The sequence below is a fragment of the Mauremys mutica genome, chromosome 6, assembly GCF_020497125.1.
Source record: "Mauremys mutica isolate MM-2020 ecotype Southern chromosome 6, ASM2049712v1, whole genome shotgun sequence".
NCBI classification, from domain to species: domain Eukaryota; kingdom Metazoa; phylum Chordata; order Testudines; family Geoemydidae; genus Mauremys; species Mauremys mutica.
In genome coordinates this window covers 134,371,045-134,390,470 of record NC_059077.1, presented here as the reverse complement: position 1 = coordinate 134,390,470, position 19,426 = coordinate 134,371,045, and the positions used below count along the sequence as shown (strand labels likewise).

General features: G+C 48.0%; 1 long non-coding RNA gene across 1 annotated transcript; it reads right to left on the bottom strand.

The window, feature by feature from the left end:
• Positions 1-14,282: 14,282 nt before the first annotated feature.
• LOC123373384 lies at positions 14,283-19,216 on the bottom strand. Its single transcript, XR_006580701.1, has 3 exons — positions 19,129-19,216; positions 16,557-16,749; positions 14,283-14,411 (listed from the first exon to the last, which is right to left on the bottom strand). It is a non-coding gene; the product is annotated as an uncharacterized LOC123373384 (long non-coding RNA).
• Positions 19,217-19,426: the final 210 nt, after the last annotated feature.

The following is a 19,426-nucleotide window of genomic DNA, read 5'->3' as shown; positions in this document are numbered from 1 at the left end:
ACCATCCTGGACTACCTCTGGCACCTTAAAGAGCAAGGTCTGGCGGTCTCCTCCTTGAGGGTTCATCTAGCAGCGGTATCCGCCTTTCGTCCCTCCGTGGAAGGTCGGTCCATCTTCTCGAACCAGATGGTTTCCCGTTTCCTCAAGGGCCTGGACCGCTTGTACCCGCCAGTGCGGCGCCCTGCCCCGACCTGGGACTTGAACCTCTGGCCACGTGCTCCCTGCTCTACCTCTCGTGGAAGACGGCCTTCCTGGTTGCCATTACTTCAGCGAGGCGAGTTTCTGAGCTTCGCGCTCTAACGGTTGCTCCGCCATACACGATCTTCCATGGGGACAAGGTACAGCTGCGCCCTCATCCGGCCTTTCTCCCGAAGGTGGTGTCAGCATTCCATCTCAATCAGGAGATCTTCCTCCCGGTGTTCTTCCCGAAGCCGCATGCCTCGCCTCGGGAACAGCAGCTACATACGCTCGACGTCCGTAGGGCGCTCGCCTTCTACATTGAGCGGACTAAGTCCTTCCGGCGTTCGCCCCAGCTGTTCGTCGCGGTGGCTGACCGCATGAAGGGAGATGCGATATCCTCCCAGCGGATTTCCTCCTGGGTCACTGCGTGTATCCGGACCTGCTACGAGCTGGCTCGTGTACCACCAGGCCGTGTCACTGCACACTCGACGAGGGCACACGCCTCATCTCTGGCCTTCCTGGCCAACGTCCCAATCCAGGACATCTGTAGAGCAGCCACCTGGTCTTCTGTCCACACCTTCGCTTCCCACTACGCGTTGGTGCAGCAATCCAGAGACGATGCAGCCTTTGGCTCCGCAGCCTTGCACTCTGCCACGTCTCACTCCGACCCCACCGCCTAGGTAAGGCTTGGGAATCACCTAACTGGAATGCATTGGAGCAATCACTCGAAGAAGAAAAGACGGTTACTCACCTGTAGTAACTGTTGTTCTTCGAGATGTGTTGCTCCAATCCATTCCAGACCCGCCCTCCTTCCCCACTGTCGGAGTAGCCGGCAAGAAGGAACTGAGGAGCGGACGGGCCGGCTGGGGTATATATTTAGCGCCATAGCGGCGCCACTCTAGGGGGCGCCCAGCCGGCCCACCAGGGTTGCTAGGGAAAAAAGTTCCAAGATGCTGTGCACGCGCGGCGCGCACACCTAACTGGAATGGATTGGAGCAACACATCTCGAAGAACAACAGTTACTACAGGTGAGTAACCGTCTTTTCTTGTGCCCAGAGAGTCTCAGCCCCCTCCGTAGATGATCTTAGTCTGAGAAACATAGTGTCTGTCTTCTCCAAAGAAGTACTTGGAGAGAGTTTTCTTATGTGACCATGTGGCCTAATGGATAAAGTATCTGACTTTGGATCAGGTGATTGAGGGGTCAAGTCCCTTTGTGGTTGTGCTTGTGCAGTTTTACCTTCATGCTGAAAGTCCTGCTCCCTTCAGGGCTGGAACCTCTTCTTGGCCACTCAGGCCAATGCTCTGGCTTAAGCAAGAGCCCCGGGAAGGAGTTGGGGGGTGGGCGTCACAAAGGCTGGGGCATGAGCCCCAGGTGCTTCTAGTCTCGCCTTTGCCATTCCTGACTTGCCAAAGAAAATGGGCATCTGCCCAGGCTAGCATGTAGAGCAGTTTCCCTCTTCCAAATGTGCATCTGTCCCTGTGCTTGAGGGGGTTTGCTAAATAGCACTGTGGGAGCTTGGATGTTTCTCTGCTTCTCACCAGCTGGGGAAAAGCCTCTTCGGATAAAATCTCCTGCCCCACTGCAAAAGTGAGCACGGAGAGTGGGAACGGTTAGAGGCCCCACTGGGGGGGGCTGGCCCTGCTTTCCTACCGTCTTCTGATGTTGGCCACAGACCATCAGCAGCCGTTGCGCATGCTGATCTGTGGGTGGCCTTCAGTGGGTGTTTGGCATGGCAGGGAGCAGGCTGGCCAGGGGTCTTTGTCGCTGTCTGCTGGCCATGCATAGGCATGGTCCTCCCCTCCTCTGAACAACCAGAGTTAGTCTGTGCTTGAAAAGAGAGACACAGGAGACTCAAGACAAGAGGGTGAGAAAGATCGAGAAAGGACCTATGAAGACAGCCCACACAATAGGGACACTGCCTGGTGAAGGGATGTGGAGGCACCAAATTGCCCCATTTTTCCTGGTGCCCTATGGAGCTCCGTACTGCTCCAGCGGCCAGCCCGATCCCCCGGCTGGCTGAGCCGGCCAGGAAAGCTGCCCCTGCTCCGCCTCTTCCCCAAAGCCCCTACCCTGCCTCTTCCCACCCCTGCTCCATCCCATCTCCCCCCCCCACACACTCCGCCCCTTCCCCTGAGCTACATCCCGGTGGACTGCAGGAGGGATCAGGTGCACCCTGCACTCACCGGGCGGTGGGAAGTGGAACGACCTGGCCCCAGCCCACTCTGCTCCACCAGCTCCCAGCTGCACCGCTGGTGATTGTTGGGGGGTGTTTCCCCCCCACACCCCCCAAGTTCCAAGGCTGGGAGCAGAGTGCAGCGGGCTGGGGCCGGATCACTCCACTTCCCGCCGCCCTGTGAGTGTGGGGTCGGGCCTGCCCTGCAATTCCCGGGCGGCAGGAAGTGGAGTGACCTGGCCCCAGCCTGCTCCACTCTGTCAGCTCGGGCTGGGGGACGGGGGTGCTAACGGGGGGGATGGGACTAGGGAACGGGGAACAGGGACACAGGCAAGGCTCTGTGGTGTCAGAGCTGGGAAGTGGGACGTGGGGTGAACACTCTGCAGTGTCAGAGTTCATAGACTCATACACTTTAAGGTCAGAAGGGACCATTATAATCGTCTAGTCTGACCTCCTATACAACGCAGGCCACAGACTGTCACCCACCCACTCCTGTAACAAACCCCTGACCTATGTCTGAGCTATTGAAGTCCTCAACTCGACGTTTAAAGACTTCAGGGTGCAGAAAATCCTCAAGCAAGTGACCCGTGCCCCACGCTGCAGAGGAAGGCGAAAACCCCGCAGGGTCTCTGCCAATCTGCCCTGGAGGAAAATTCCTTCCTGACCCCAAATGTGGTGATCAGCTAAACCCTGAGCATGTGGGCAGCACCCAGGGAAGAATTGTCTGTAGGGATGTGGGGTAAACGCTCTGCAGTGTCAGAGCTGGGAAGGGAACAGAGCTGGGAAGGGAACAATGTGGAACAGACTCTATCAGTGTATAGAGATAAGCCTGACTGGCGTGAAGGGCTTCGGAATCTGCTTGCTTGGAAATTAACCCCAGTAAACTTCACTTTGTCTGTGCTTCTGACTTCTGGTCTTTTGCTGCCTGCGTGACAAGAACCAGGGAAGTGGGCAGGGGAAGGGAAAGCCCTCTAACAATGGCACCTTCTCCTCTAGGTGGAAAAGAGGAGACTAAGGGGGGATATGATAGAGGTCTATAAAATCATGAGTGATGTTGAGAAAGTGGATAAGGAAAAGTTATTTACTTGTTCCCATAATACAAGAACTAGGGTTCACCAAATGAAATTAGTAGGTTTAAAACAAATAAAAGGAAGATCTTCTTCATGCAGCGCACAGTCAACTTGTGGAACTCATTGCCTGAGGAGGTTGTGAAGGCGAGGACTATAACAATGTTTAAAAGGGAACTGGATAAATTCATGGTGGCTAAGTCCAAAAATGGCTATTAGCCAGGATGGGTAAGAATGGTGTCCCTAGCCTCTGTTTGTCAGAGGATGGAGATGGATGGCAGGAGGAAGATCACTTGATCATTGCCTGTTAGGTTCACTCCCTCTGGGGCACCTGGCATTGGCCACTGTCGGTAGACAGATACTGGGCTACATGGACCTCTGGTCTGACCCGGTACGGCCTTTCTTATGTTCTTATGTTTTCCACTGCCCAGGAGACCCAGCAAGAATTCCTGCCCATTTCCCTTCTGGCTGGAGCATGGTTAGAGTGTGTTTGTGGTTAATGATGTTGCTGTAGATTGTTGGCTTCCTGCTTTGGCAATTCAGACAGTCCCTTTTCCCAACATATCTCCAGCACATCAGTCCCTGGCTGAGTCTCCTGGGCAGTGGAAAAGATCCCTTGTTTGGTGCTGCCAAGGGGATCGTGCAGAGCTGAGATGTCTCTCGGCTTGGATCAAAGGGGAATGTTGGATGGAATTTATCACACAACCCTCCCTGCTCCGCAGAGCCCCATGGGGAGAATGTAGAGAAGGGGGAGTCATTCCTCCCCTGCACTCCCAGAAGAGTTGCTAGGACTCCTTCCTGCCAGCTACTCACCCCTGGATTCATCCTTAGCTCCTAGGATCTTTCTGCTCCAAAGGCTCCATAGTCCTGGGGTGGGGAGGGTGTCACTGCACAGTCTGAAACACAAGGGAGGTTTCTGGAATTGAAGGAAGGAGCAGAAAATGGAGAGGAAAGAAACAGAGAGAAAACGCCTCGTCTCTCTCCCCTCCCCCCACATCAAGAAATGTTACCAAGGACCAGCGTTAGGGGAAACGGTGCCCTGGGCAAAACTTGTACTTTGGCAAAGTTCTTGGTTCAGGCTTGTAGCAGTGATGGAATAAACTGCAGGTTCAAATCAAGTCTCTGGAGTACATCCACAACTGGGATGGGCCATTCAGTCCTTTGTACAGAGCTTCAGTTTGTAGCCAAGTCCCTCCAGAGGTATGAAGCAGGACTGAAGACAAGATGGAGATGAGGCATCAGTCTTTTATAGTCTCTTGCCATGTGGTCTTTGCTTTCTTTGTCCCAAGGACACTCTATCCAGCACGCAACATAGAAAAACCTTAGAGTTCTGTCCATAGGCAGGTCCCTGCACACCTTGCTGAGCCACAAGGCATATCTGCCTTCTCTCAATGGGTCAATTGTATAGCTGATGGTCCTTAATGGGCCATCAAGCAGGCTAGGCAGAGCTGACACCAATTTGTCTGGCTGGGGTGTTCCCCAGAAGCATAGCACAAGTTTGAAATACAGGCAGCATAGAGCCAATATTCATAATGTCAACTACAAAAATGATACATATCTAGAGATAGCATAATTACAATCAGCCAATCATAACCTCTCCATAGACCCTTTATGTGACCACTGTGACAAAGTTCCTTCTCTCCTTTAGTATAAGGTGACCATTTTTTTCTAATTTAAAACCAGGACATTTAAAATAGCTCAGCCAGCATGAGTAATAGTCGCTGTCGTAGAATATAAGTTGAAAAAATATTGCAGAGTATGCTTATCTTTTTTTTTCTTTAAGTGAAAGAATACAATAAAATGTACTTCTTTTATTTATATTATATATTATGAAAGTAATTTTGCGGAAAAAAAAATTGATATGGGTAGATTAGTACATAATTGTATATTTAGGATTTTGGGATCCAAGTAATAAAGAAACAAGTGTAGCAGTAAAACAAAATGGTTTTAATAAAAAATGGTACAAAAGTACTTAATCTACATTCCTAATTTTGCTTCTTATATTTTTGTGAAGAGTGGATTGATTTTAATAATAATTCGTTTTCCTGGATGTTTTTATAAAATTCCATGCAAGTTTGGTTAAAATTATATTTAGTAATTAGCAAACATTTCAAAGTTTCAACGTGTACTTGAGTTTTATCACTGGACCAGATATTGTTCATCAAAGAAAAAAAGACGTTCGGCAGGTGCATTGTTTCCTGGTAAACAGAGACAATATTCTACCAATTTGCCAATATTTTTGTAGGAAACATCATTTTCACTGAAGGCTTTGAATATTTCAATCCATCTGTTCGATAGTGGTACAGAATTTTGTCTCCAGTGAGTAATTTTTTCATCTGTAATGTAGCGCAGGACAAAGCAGGTTTCATCAAACAGTTCATCTTCTACTAAATTGATTTCAGAAAAATACTGAAGAATGTAATCACTGCAAACTTGAATGTTGTCATGGGTGAGTTTAGTGTTTAACAAAACCCAATTGAATTTTTTGGTATGCTTAATAGGTCCTTCCCATTCTTCTAGATATTGAATACATGTGTCATAAAATTCTACCACTTTTTCTTTGAAAATAGCAGGTTTTAATATGCCTTCTTCCTCAAGCTGCTTCAAATTTTGCCGCACCTGTAACGGCAAGAAAACGTTTGCTTTTCTGTCAGCTAATTTTGTTTTTAAGTCACTGTAAATATTGCTAGTTTCTATAATAGAAATCTCCTGTCCTTCTATTTTCAAAATAGCATTGTGGAACATTGATGACACGTTATGCAAAAAGTAAAGCCAAGACTCTGTCTCTGAATTATCAAAATAATTTGTGATAATTGTGGGGCTCTTCTCGTTTGAGGCAAAATATGATTTTAAGGCAGGATATATTTGTAGGGCGCGCTCAATCGCGGGTCGTAATGCCAACCATCATGTGACACTGTATCCCAAGACTTTCTTATATTCGATGTCCACGAATTCACAAAATTCTTTCAATTCATTAACGCGCACTGTATATAAATAAAAGTATGAATAAATCTTGGTGATGAAAGTTTGCACATCAATTGGTACACAGTCGGCTGCAGTTTGTATAGCATTGTTCAAAATATGAGCAGCACAACCAATTCCCACAAGCTCTCTTCCACCCAAATTTGATTTCAGCTTGGTAAAAATGTTATTTTTCCCACTTCTTCGCATTCCTCCAAAGTTAGTATTGGTGTTGTCAGCACAAAATCCAAGTACCTTGGTATCTAAACGATACTTTTTTAACACTTCCAAAATATAACCAGTAACTATGTCAGATGTTTCGCCTGGCAAATCTCTTACTTCCAAAATTTTGACGTGTATTCCAGACTGGTATGAAAAATATCTTCTTATTATGGGAATCAACTTTACTTCCTTGTGGTTTGATGCATCCGAATAAATAGAAATAAAATGTGCAGCATCTAAATCCTCTTCCAATAACTGTTTCACATAAGGCACCAGCACATCGGTAACTATTGCCTCGCATTTTGTTCTAGAACATGTAAACCTGGCATCAAAACATGTTTTAATCAGTTTGCAGGTACAATCCATTGATCGGAATGAGTGATTATGCATTACTGTGTGGTACACCCATAAACCTTCAGCTGCAGCTAGTTTTCTTTCAGCATCTTCAAATTGTTTTTTCTTAAAATATGATGTCACACTCATACTTGCAATTGCTGCAGACACGGCCCGTTTATGTTTGACTGTTTGTATGTGGTTTTCAATGTCAGTTTTTCCACTGTTTGCAATAGAAAATATACTTCTGCATTTTACACATTCCACCTCACTATTGTCATTATTAGTACTTGCTTTGATGAATGTATATTTCGATTTCAACTCGTCATTGAAGACGCACTTTCATCGTTTTGACGCCATGGGTGTCCAAAAATAAACAATTATTACAAACTTCGTCGGATGTCGGTCTTGGTCCGAGGGGGAGAAGTCACCGGTCCAGGATCGAGGGGGGCGAAGACGCTGGTCCTGGTCCAAAGGGGCGAAGGCGTCGATCCTGGTCCAAGGGGGCGAAGTCATCGGGTCCTGGCGAAGCAGCGAGGTGCGCCGTGAAAACGGTGGAGCGAAAAGCTCGAGTAACCGAGAGAGCGCGGAGCTCTGAGGGCCAGTGTCACGGTCCGAAGATGCCAGATCACTGGTGCCTGTCCTGTGCTGCGGAGGGCCTTTTATAGTCCGAAGCTAACACCGAATTGGTCGATTTTGGCGGGCTCTGTGTGATGACATCATCATCGAGTTCCCAGAGTCGGGCTGTATGTAATGCGCGGGAGTATTATCGAAGAGTCGCCACGGCCACAATATAGTGAGAGTGCATGTGCTGAATGCTGAGTATTGCCGAGATCCAACGACGAGAACCGTCGTGTAAAATAAAACTAAAACTAGGATAAATTAATAAAATTGATTTAGGCTGGTTTATCAAGGATTGATTTGATGTACTCAATCTTTTGATAAATTAATAATTTTTGATTTTGTAGTCCTAAACTGTACTGGTTACATCTCACGACTAACCAGACCAATGTCCAAAAAACCAGTACTGTACTGGTAAAACCAGTACGTATGGTCACTTTACTTTAGTAGGTCCTGCGCTTATTGGCGGATTTCCTCCCCTCAGTGGTTGTCCCCTCGGACGAAACCCACACTCTGGATCAACTCCTCCTATGTCTGCTTAGGAGTAGCGATGCTAGGGGGGAACCCGGGCCCACCCTCTACTCCGGGTTCCAGCCCAGGGCCCTGTGAATTGCAGCAGTCTCTATAGTGCTACTTGTAACTGCTGCTTGACTGCTACAGCTTCCCTGGGCTACTTCCCCATAGCCTCCTTCAAACACCTTCTTTATCCTCACCATAGGATCCTCCTGGTGTCTGATACTGCTTGATTGTATGGTGTTTCCTCAATCCTCCAGCAGTACCACCTCTCTGTTCTTAGCTCCTTGTGTCTCTTGCTCCCAGCTCCTCATACGCACTTCTTTCCTCTGGCTCCTCCTCCCCTGACTGGAGTGAGCTCCCCTTTTTATATCAGGTGCCATGATTAGCCTGCCTTGATTGGCTGCAGGTGCTCCAATCAATGTAGCTCTTTCCGGTGCCTTCTAGAAAGTTCTTAATTGGCCCCAGGTGCCTTGATTAGCCTGGAGCAACTGCCATTTTGGTTCCCAAGGTACTAGGGATTTGTTTAGCCTGGGGCTAACATACCTGCTCCTCAGGACTTTCCTGTAGCCATCCGGCCTTGCTCCATCACATATCCCCCCCTCTGCTCAACACCACAGGGTTGGGCAACTTGGGACGCCAGGCAGTGTGCTCGCGAAAGACCATCAGCGTTGCCGTGGTGGCAACCAGCCCTATGCCGAATGCAGAACTGAAACGGCTGTAGGGATAAGAACCACCTGGTGACCCTTGCATTCTTTTCCTTATTTCTCTGCATCCATTGAAGGGGTGCATGGTCCGTCACAAGAGTAAAGCATCGGCCTAAGAGGTAATAACGGAGCGTCTCCATGGCCCATTTGACAGCAAGGCATTCCCTCTCGACTACTGCATACTTCTGTTCTCGTGGGAGCAGCTTTCTGCTTAGGTAGAGAATCGGATGTTCGTCATCTCCAATCATTTGGGACAGAACTGCCCCCAACCCCACCTCAGAAGCATCAGTCTGTAAAATAAATTCCTTGGTAAAGTCCAGGGCTATGAGTATGGGGTCAGTACAGAGGGCCGTCCGAAGGTCTTCAAATGCCTCTTCTGCAGCGTCGGTCCACTTAACCATGTCTGGACCTCGCGCCTTCACCAGATCCGTTAGAGGACTCGCACGACTGGCGAAGTGGGGAATAAACCGTCGGTAGTAGCCTACCACGCCTAGGAATGCACGGACCTGCTTCTTTCGGGTCGGCCGGGGCCAGTTTTGAATCGCTTCCAATTTATTAGCTTGGGGCTTCACTACACCCCTTCCTACAATATATCCCAGGTACCTAGCCTCTGCTCGTCCTCTGGCACATTTAGCAGGATTAGCGGTGAGGCCAGCCCGCCTTAAGGTGCGTAGTACTGCCTCAACTTTCTCCAAGTGGGTTCCCCAGTCTGGCGTATGGATGATGACATCATCTAGGTATGCAGCTGCATAACTAGTATGGGGGCGCAGCAGCTTATCCATGAGGCGCTGGAATGTGGCTGGAACCCCACATAACCCAAAAGGGAGGACAGTATACTGGAACAGCCCGTCAGGGGTGGAGAACGCTGTCTTTTCTTTAGCTTCTTTGGTCAGGGGAATCTGCCAATACCCTTTTGTCAGATCCAGTGTAGTCAAGAATCGGGCACTACCCAGTCGGTCAACCAGTTCGTCGATGCGTGGTATGGGGTATGCATCAAACTGGGATACTTCATTCAGTCGGTGAAAGTCATTACAGAATCTCGTGGTACCATCAGGTTTGGGCACCAGAACAATTGGACTGCACCACTGACTGTAGGATTCTTCAATAACACCTAATTCTAACATTTTCTTTACTTCGGCCTTGATTTCTTCTCTTTTGGCTGCTGGGATTAGGTAGGGTCTCAATGTTACCTTGGATCCGGGGATTGTGCGGATATGGTGATAGGTCTCAGTCGTCCGACCCGGTTTTGTAGAAAATACATCTCGGTTACGATTAATCATGTCGGCTGCCTCGATCTTTTGGATTGGCGTCAAGTCAGGTGATATCTTCACTTGCTCATGTACGTCATCCTCCTGGGGAAGAGTCTCCCGGGTGACTAGGCATGCCTCTCGATCATGCCAGGGTTTTAGAAGATTGATATGGTAAATTTGCTCCGGTTTTCTGCGGCCTGGCTGCCGTACCTTATAGTTTACTTCTCCCATGGCTTCAATCACTTCATAGGGTCCCTGCCACTGGGCCAACAGCTTGCTTTCTGCTGTGGGCACAAGGACCATTACTCGATCCCCTGGCTGGAACCGTCGAAGCTTTGCTTAGTGGTTATAATGGGTCCGTTGGGTCTCTGTGCTTTTTCCAAGTGTTCTCGTACAATGGGTGTAACCTGGGCTATCCGATCCCTCATCTGTAGTACATGCTCAACTATGTTCCTTCCGGGATTTGGCTCCTCTTCCCAGGCTTCTCTGGCTATATCCAGTATGCCTCGGGGGTGGCGCCCATATAGTAGTTCGAATGGAGAGAAACCTGTGGAGGCTTGTGGAACTTCCCGGATGGCAAACATGAGGTAAGGCAATAGGGTATCCCAGTCTTTCCCATCTCGGCTCACCACTTTCCTGATCATGGCCTTGAGGGTCCTATTGAATCTTTCCACAAGGCCATCTGTTTGTGGGTGGTATACAGAGGTCCGTAGGGCTTGTACATGGAGCAATGAACAGAGATCTTTCATCAACTTAGACATGAAAGGTGTCCCTTGATCAGTCAGCATCTCCTTGGGTAGTCCAACCCGGGAAAAGATCTGCACTAGCTTCTTAGCTATTGTCTTGGAAGCTGTGTTGCGTAGTGGGACAGCTTCTGGGTATCGGGTTGCATAGTCTAGTACAACCAGCACATGTTGGTGGCCCCGAGCTGTCTTCTCTAGAGGCCCAATCAGATCCATGGCTATGCGATCGAAAGGTACCTCTATTATTGGAAGAGGTATCAAAGGGGCCCGTAAGTGTGGGCGAGGGCTATGTAGCTGACACTCTGGACAAGAGGTGCAGTATCGCCTGACATCTTCATGTACTCCTGGCCAGAAGAACCTCCTCAGGATCCTGGCCTGGGTTTTCTCTACCCCTAAGTGTCCTCCAAACAGGTGACTGTGGGCGAGGTTCAATATGGCGTTTTGATGTTTTCGAGGCACCAGAAGTTGATGTACCTCCTGCTCCTGCATTTGCACCACACGGTACAGGAGATCTTTTTTCACTATGAAGTAGGGTACTGGACCTCGGACCTTCCCTTCCACAGGTATCCCATCTATCTCAGCCACCTCTTTCCTGACGTTATCATATCTAGGGTCCTCTGCCTGGTCCCGTCCGAAAGTCTCTCTCCCAGGACTAACCTGCCTGAGCTCCCAGGGGCCGGCTTCTGCTTCTTCCAATGGCCCATCGTCTTTATGGCTGGGGCCAGCCTCCGGCTCACCTTCCGTGGTGGTAGTTTCCCTGTTGGCTGCTCGTGTCCATCTGCCTACTAATGCAGTCTTCTGGCCCTGGGTCAGGATCCGGGTTCCCAAAGCCTTCGCGGCCTTCTTTTCTTTTTTTGTCTTCTGGGCCTTTAGGGGGGCTGAGAATAGATCCTGAGAAAACTCCGAAAACATGGGGGGTTGACATTCCCCCACTGAGGAGTCGCTGTCAACAGGGTCTCCACTTCCCTGCAGCCTCTCAGGGGGAAGTAAATTATCAAATCCTGGATAGTCTCTCCCAATAACTACAGGATATGGGAGTTTAGGAACAACGCCCACTGTCACCTCAATGGGGTTCCCCTGAACCTCTATCTCCACTGGGATGGTGGGGTTTTGGCTCATGGCCCCATGCACACATGTCACTGCTACACGTTTGGCTTGCAGCAGCTGGCTACTTTTTACCAGCTTACCCGATATAAGGGTGATAGCACTCCCTGAGTCCACCAGTGCTGTAGTCTCTGTTCCATTTATCTTCACTGGCCTAGTGTAGTTATGTGGGGCTAATGCAAGGCCCGCAAGGTGGATAAGGGAGCATGGGACTTCCCAATCCCCCAAGTTGCATTGCATAGGCTCTTCAGTGCTGGGACACTGTGCTGCTATGTGTCCCCACTCCCCACATGCATAACATCTACAACTGTTTCTAGTCAGTCTCCAATCCTGTGGGCTAGGGGGTTTGGTCCCGTGGTTCCCTCCCCTCAGGCCAATCCCTTCCTTCTGGAGTCTCTGTGGGTTTTTAGCCCCCCTCTTCCTCCACCTAGGACTCCCCAGGGGTTTGGCTGTCCCTCCTTCCAGGGTTGGGGTTGGGTGTTTGCTACGGAAGGGGCTTTCCTTGCGTAGTTGGGTCAATTCCATGGCTGTCTTGTGTCTTTCTACCAGCGTGATCATCTCATCATAGGTGCATGGATCGTTCTGGCCTACCCATTTGCGGAGATCTGGTGGCAGTGCCCTCGTGTACCAGTCGATGACCAGAACCTCTAGTATCTCTTCCGGACCTCGGAATTCTGTTTGCAACCACTTTCGTGCGAGATGGACGAGGTCATATAATTGGGACCGCGGGGTTTTGTCTTCCCGGTACCTCCACTCATGATATCGCTGGGCCCGTACTGCGGAGGTTACGCCAGATCTGGCCAAGATCTCTGCCTTCAGCTGGGAGTAGTCTGCTGCAGCCTCTTCAGGCAGATCATGGTAGGCCTTCTGGGCCTCCCCACACAGGAACGGGGCAAGGATGCCAGACCACTGATCTCGAGGCCAGGCCTCCCGTAGGGCTGTCCTCTCAAAGGCCAGAAGGTATGCCTCTACATCATCTTCCCTCGTCATTTTCTGCAGCCAATGGTTAGCCCGTATGAGCCGTGTCCCATCATGCCCACGGTTCAGTTCTGTAAGGGTCTTTACCTGGCTTACCAGTTCCTGCAACATAGCTCGGTCTTGAACAGCTTGGTCTATTAGCAGGCGATTAGTTTCTTGCTGCAGCCGCACTGCTTCTTGCTGGGCAGCTGCCTGGACACGGGTAGCCTCCTGCTGGGCTGCCGTGGCTTGTATCAGTGCCCGTACTACATCATCCATTGTGGTAACAAATTGTAAACCCCCTTCCTTTTTTTTTTTTTTTTTTTGTGTGCGTGTGTTTTTTAAATCACCCTCCTTCTTCCGCCGCGCTGTGCACACCAAAGATCCCACTTCTGACACCAGTTGTGACAAAGTTCCTTCTCTCCTTTAGTAGGTCCTGCGCTTATTGGCGGATTTCCTCCCCTCAGTGGTTGTCCCCTCGGACGAAACCCACACTCTGGATCAACTCGAAAGCTCTGAAGACTCAATGGAAAAGTCTTGAGGCATCATTCACTAATGTTTTGTACCTTGTGTCCAGAGTTGAGTGAATGATTTTTTTTTTTTGGTTCAGAGGCCAAACTGAAAAATCCCCCCAAATTTTTGTTCCGGGTCAACACAAAACGGAAGTGTGTTTGGTTTTTCTTGCCAAAACAAAATGATGATCTATTACGATAAGGCAATGCCCTTGCATGAAGTGTATTATGACTGGTAAACATTTTGTTTCGGGTCAAACAAAACATTTTATTTTGTTGAGTTTTCTGGTGGTTTTTACTTAAAAGCAAATTTAGCTGAATTTCTAAATGGAACATCATTTCCAAACAAAACATCAAAATGTTGTATTTAAAAAATGTCAAAATGAATCATTTTGACTTAAAAAAAATCATCTTTTTTTCAGTCAAAACTATTCTCCAAAATCAACCTGAATTTGTGAACAGTTTTGGTCAACCCAAAACTGATGTTTTTGGAGCATAAACTATTTGTCTGAAAAATTTCATGCAGCTCTACTTGTGTTATCATTTACCCCAGGGCAGAGTGGAGTAAAATGCTACCTCTGGCATGAGTGGAGAGTTCTGTTTTGGGAGCAATTTAGGTCTTATTTGCACAGGTGTGACTGATGACCCAAGGTGCAAGGCAGCGGATGATCAGATGTTAAGATACGACAGTTCCCTTGCATGGAGAGTACTTCAAATGGTCCAGTATCAATGAATGGTAACATACTCCTGGGGATGGGGACTTAAGAAGTCACCAATGAAATACGGAAGAATTAAAACCAGAAGATGAGAGAGACAATAATCTCCACAATATGCAACCTGCAGCCCTGCTGTAGCTCTAAAATGAAGTCAGTGCACCCAATGTTCAAAAGGGGTCAGAAGAAGGCAGTACCCGTAGATCCAGGTGTGAAGATGGATTTATCTGTCTGGATGAAGATGTAGCCACTGTGGAAGGTGACCAGAACCACTTTCTCCAAGTTGAATTGTGGGCTTCTGGCTTGGACAGCCACATACTGTTTGACATCTTTCTTTATGTCTTTGGTAGGAACCTGAGTGAACATGAGATTATTCAGTGTGGAGTTATTGGTTCAGCAGGTCAATGGTCACAATGTATAAAGTATCCATGTTAGAACAGTGAAACTCAATCATAAATCATGTTAGCAATTCTTACAAAAGTTACAAAGCTCCATGAGAAACACTATGTCATAAATTTCCCCTTGATCCATCTATTTCGGGGGCGGGCAAACTTTTTAGCCTGAGGGACGCATCAGGTTTCGGAAATTATATGGAGGGCTGGTTAGGTAGCTCGGCCTCCACCTCCTATCCGCCCCCGCCCGGGACTCCTGCCCCATCCAACCCCCTCTGCCCCATCCACCCCCCCAGGACCCCAGTCCCATCCACCCACCCCGTGCTCCCTGTCCCCTAACTGCCCCCAGAACCCCTGCCTCTGATTGCCCCTCACCACCCCATCTAACCCCTCCTCTCATTCCTGACTCCCCCCCAGGACCCCTGGCCCATCCAACCACCCCTTCTCCCTGTCCCCTGACTGCCCCCCGCCACCCCATGCAACCTCTCCTCTCATTCCTGACTGCCCCTCCCAGGACCCCTGCCCCATTCAACCCCCCCTGTTCCCTGCCCTCTGACTGCCCTGACCCCTATCCATACCCCCACCCCCGACCACCACTCCGAACTCCCCTGCCCTCTATCCAACCCCCCTTGCTCCCCGCCCCCTGAGGCTGCAGGGGAGGGGGAACAGCAGGGGAGGGGCTGGAGGCGAGCCTCCCGGGCCAGGAGCTCAGGGGCCGGGCAGGAGGATCCCGCGGGCCACAGTTTGCCCACCTCTGGTCTATATGAATTGTAAGATCTTCAGGACAGGGACTGATTCGTAGACTTTAAGGCCTTACCCTGTGTTTGTACAATACCTAACAGATTGGCGCTTTGACTTTGCATAGGGCCTCTGAGCACTAGAATACGAAAGTGGAGTCTAGTGGATATTAAAAGAATGAGTTAAAAGTAATTTCAGCTCCTACCCCTGCCTTGGATCCTTGCCCCCTACCAATTTTTGTGATTTACAATCACATTTTACTATTTTTTTGTAAACCTCTCCCTGGATGCTGTGGGAAAATTCCACCAGACAACAGAAATTCTGACAACTAAGTAGACAGGGGGAGCCAGTGAAATTGAAAATCTCCCCTTTCATGTATCATCAAAGGCACACATGGGTGTTAGCTTTAAACCACCATTGCACCCTCCTTATCCTGGGCTGCTCCATGGCATCAAGTTTATTTGGACAGCCCCAGGGACCTGACTAAGTTACAGCAACCTCCTAGGGCTGCAGCCCAGGTATGACTCTCCACCCCAGCATGCCTCCTATGCCAGGGCTAATGAAGGGATCCTCAGAAGGCAGCTTTATTCCCCCAGTGCTTGGGCCTGAAGGGATCCTCCCTGGCCACATATGGGGCTTTTACGGTCCCTTTACTTTGGCCCTTTTACCCTGGTGTAAAGAGGCCGTGAAAGAACTGATGATCTCATCCCTCATCTCTTTCCATGATAACGAATTTAGACGACAGGAGTCCAGGGCGGGGGAAGGGGCGGATAGGAGGTGGGGGCCGGGCCACGACCCCCTCCCCTAACCAGCCCTCCATACAGTCTCCGAAACCAGATGCGACCCTCAGGCCAAAAAGTTTGCCTGCCCCTGATATAGGCAATGCAAAAGGCAAAGAAAGGACTACAGGAACACGGACTACTGGGGGATTTTAACCAACTGGCTAAGCAATTTATTTTTCCCCCCTCTTTTGGTGGAAATTACATAAAAACATCCATGTTCCCAATGCTCATGATTTTATTGAGATTCTTATGATAGTCAATATTTTCCCTCAAAGCTCCAGCTCCTGGATTCACATGATTAGACGCAAACCTCAGCTTTCCTGTTTTTAAACAAGGAAGTTCTCATACTTGCAGAGAAAAGCTTGAAAATGTGACCCAAGTGCACCCGAAAGGCTCAGAAACCAGAAGACAAACAAAATGATCGGGGGCGAGGGAAGCACTTATGATTTTTAAGCCAATCTTGTGACTTCTTGATGTCTGACTGATACTTTTTGGAATACCTGGGGTTGGCACCATTGAAACATATATTGTGATTTGGTTTAACCATTTGTTTTGCTTGAGTGATATGAGGCTGGGGTTTTACGCACCTTTATTATGGCAGTGCCCATCATTCCATTGTCAGAGTTCAGGTTGGTTTTGACTTGGTATAAAACGAGCCTCTTCAGAGGGAAGTCTTATACGGTGATTGTCACCTCGGTTGGAGTGGTGAGGCCATGGGCTTCCACCACGACCTTTTTTTCGCTCTCCACCCGCAGGACGTTAGGGGTGATCAGAGTGTATCTATGAATGTTTATTCGTTTACAGAAAATTTTTGACAAGGTCCCTCACCAAAGTTCTTAAACAAAGTAAGCTGTCATGGGATAAAAGGGAAGGTCCTCTCACTGATTAGTAACTGGTTAAAATATAGGAAACAAAGGGTAGGAATAAAGGGTCAGTTTTCAGAATGGAGAGAGGAGGTTAATAGTGGTGTCCCCCAAGGGTTTGTACTGGGACCAGTCTTGTTCAACATATTCATAAATGATATGGAAAAAGGGTTAAACAGTGAGGTGGCAAAATTTGCAAATGATACAAAACTACTGAAGATAGTTAAGATCCAAGCAGACTGCAAAATGTTACAAAAGGATCTCACAAAACTGGTTGACTGGCAAACAACATGGCAGATGAAATTCAATATTGCAATGCACATTGGAAAACATAATCCCAACTATACATATAAAATGAAGGGGTCTAAATTAGCTGTTACCACTCAAGAGAGAGATCTTGGAGTCATTGTGGATAGTTCTCTGAAAACATCCACTCAATGTGCAGTGGCAGTAAAAAAAACAAACAGAATGTTGGGAGTCATTAATAAAGGGATAGATTATAAGACAGAAAATATCATATTTCCTCTATATAAATCCACAGTACACCCACATCTTGAATTCAGTGTGCAGATGTGGTCACCCCATCTCAACAAAGATACATAGGAATTGGAAAAGGTTCAGAAAAGGACAACAAAAATGGTTAGGAGTATGGAATGGCTTCCATATGAGGGAAGATTAGTAAGACTGTGACTTATGAGCTTGGAAAAGAGACAACTAAGGTGGGATATGATAGAGATCTATAAAATCATGACTGGTATGGAGAAAGTAAATAAAGAAGTGTTATTTACTCCTTCTCATAACACAGGGGTCACCAAATGAAACTAATAGGCAGCAGGTTTAAAACAAACAAAAAGAAGTATTTTTTCCACACAGTGGACGGTCAACCCATGGAACTCCTTGCCAGAGGATGTTGTGAAGGCCAAGACTATAACATGGTTAAAAAAAGAACTAGATAAGTTAATGGAGGAAAGGCCCATCAATGGCTATGGGCAGGGATGGTGTCCCTAGCGTCTGTTTGCCAGAAGCTGGGAATGAATGACAGGGGATAGATCACTTGATGATTACCTGTGTTGTTTATTCCCTCTGGGGCACCTGGCATCGACCACTGTCGGTAGACAGGATACTGGGCTAGATGGACCTTTGGTTTGATCCAATATGGCCGTTCTTATGTTTTTATGTACTACATTTTAAAGTCCATCTGAGACACCCACTTTCCCAAGCATGCCTCCTGCCTCTTCATCACCAATGAGCGTCACACCCTCCCTGCCCACCTCTAAACCACAAAGTCCAGGAAATGCAGAGGAATGCAATCGGCCGTATAAATCACCTTCTCTCTCGCTGTCTCTTGGACACCCCGTCCCACTCCCACCCATACATACACACCCACCCATCCCATTCCTCTAGCAAGTCAACAGTTGCCTACCACGGTCACAAATGTGAGCCTCAGACAACCTAATTCTTTCTCCTGTGGGATGACAGGGTTCCTATGGAACAACTCTGTTTCCTAGCTTGTGGCTTTGCTTTGGATGTTATTTGTCTGTTGGAATTTTAACTCGTTTAAAGGTGCCTTTTTGTAGCTTCATAATAGCAGAATTTGGGAGCTATATTCTGTGGCTACTAGTAAGGAGCAAAGAGTCATATCTGAAGTCTCCTTTGGGTAAGCTTGGATAAGTTGGTGCCAAGCCATAAACACATTCACTGGAAAGAATCTCAACCTCAAAACTCCAGGTGGGGACATCATTTTTTGAAATCTAGCTCTTGGCCCACCCCTAAGATTTACACAGCATGGTCAAGCAAAGTTCTCCCTTCAGTGGGAGAGACGCAGCCAACCATGCCTACTGCAGACCTCTCAGTAATGAGATCTGAATTCACAGGAATGTACAAATGCACAGGCAAAATTGTTACCAAGTCTCAATCACTGATCTTCATCTCAAAGCTGTTTCAAACCAGTGCAACGTTGCTGACTTCAATGCAGTCATTCCTGATTTACACCGCTGTGAGAGCAGAATTCTGTGCAATAGGAGGGTTGCCTTATAGAAATTATTATAGAAACTTGGCACTAGAATTCCATTTTTCAGGTTACAGCACTTCCAAATTCCACAATCCTGAAATAATTTGAAAATGAAGGAGGTTGACAAAGATCAGAGCAAACGGGAAAGAGAATTTCTGAAGCTGGCTCCCACTTGTCAGGGAATTTCAGCGAAGGAAGAAAAATTAAGGGTAGGCTCCACTCAGACCAGTCTAAAGAACCCCAGGTTAATATCCTCACCTGCTCAGAATCATGGGCGGTACTTACATTTGGCTGTGAGAAACGGCTGGGAAACAGAACCCAAACACAGCCAGTAGGTAGAGAACACATCCCTCCATGGCGATGAGGGTTGAAGTAGTAGCTCCTAGTGGGTTATTTATATTCGGAGTCCAATGTAAACCAAATCCTTATGCAAATCAGTGAGCAATTATTAAGTTTTGGAAAGGAGCCAAGACAGCGTTGCATCTTAACAGAATGACCTAGGAGGGATATTTGGACTGCTAGTTTGATGTTTGTTCTGTTATTTATTCAAGCTAGTGACAGCCAAGAATGGCCAGGTTCAAAT